Here is a 1,260-nt window from a genome sequence, read left to right as displayed (position 1 = left end):
CTCACTGCGAAAACACAACAGGAAACAGTTTATTCTAGCATGTAACCCTAGACTGAGAGAACAGGACACACTCACACAGAGAATAATAAAAGCTTCACAAATCCTACGTCCCCTTATTAAATCCAAATGTTGACTTTTTTTATTCAGCCTTCGTTCAGCCTTACCGCCCTGCAATCCTCTGAATCCCCTGCTCAGTGTTGCCCCGCCCCTGCTCCATTTACAGGAAATCAGCAGGGTTCGTCTTCGCGCGTGCGCGTGCGTGTGTGCGTGTGTGTGTGTGTGAGAGAGAGATATGCCTCGTGGACTCTGCTCTGTGTCAGTGAGGCTGTCAGACAGGGAGCAGCATGGTGTGTGTGTCTCACACTGACAAGTTTCCAAACCACTCTTTATGTCTGAACATGAATTCTGTTACAACATATTTAGAGAGTTTATTTTTTCCACATCCATGTAAATAAATCTGTTTTGATTTGTAAACCCAAGTGCTTCAAATGTAATGAACTGGTAACTAAATGCTTTTATTTTGGAGCCTTTTGGGAAACACAGAAGCCTGCCCTTTGCATGGCGTTATCTTGCCCCTCCAAGGAGAACAAACAGATACTCAAACTCTTTTATCTCTTCAGCAATTAGGCCGTTGAATGTTGAACTGATTTACTGTATGGACTGCAGTGTTTCCCCTACCATTATATTAGGGGGGTGGCGGGCTGCCCCCTTAATATAATGGTAGGGGAAACACTGCACTGCTTGAAGGTCACGTTTATATAAAAAATAAAAATATATTTTTTTTTTACTTAGATTTAGTTTTGGGCTTTTTGGGCCTTTATTGTACAGATATGATAGTGGATAGAGTCGGAAATCAGGGAAAGAAGTCATTTAAGGATACCATTCCGATAGAAAAGGACATCTGTCATTAAAAGTAACACATGAACACCAAGATTCCTTCAAGTGTTTGTGTCGGCATCCGTCTGCCCGCACCTTCGAGAAGCTTCTGGATTCACATGGTGCGAGGCCGATGGCTGCTCGCAGGCCACCTGCGTGGACGATGAGGTACATTGTCAGAAGAGATCAGAGACTGTAAATAATTCATCCAGAAGCTGAGGTTCACCTGTTCTTTCTCTGTCCCTACACCTTCAACAGATCTGGGAAAGATGTACTGTATCTCATTATATTCATGATAACATTGAATATCCTGTTCGGTTTCAGAACGAATTAAACACATTTAATTAGTTGATTATTTTAGGTAAATAGCCTACCATATCCACA

Source organism: Labrus mixtus, chromosome 5 (assembly GCF_963584025.1).
Source record: "Labrus mixtus chromosome 5, fLabMix1.1, whole genome shotgun sequence".
In the NCBI taxonomy this organism is placed as follows: Eukaryota; Metazoa; Chordata; class Actinopteri; order Labriformes; family Labridae; genus Labrus; species Labrus mixtus.
This window is presented reverse-complemented; position numbering follows the sequence as displayed.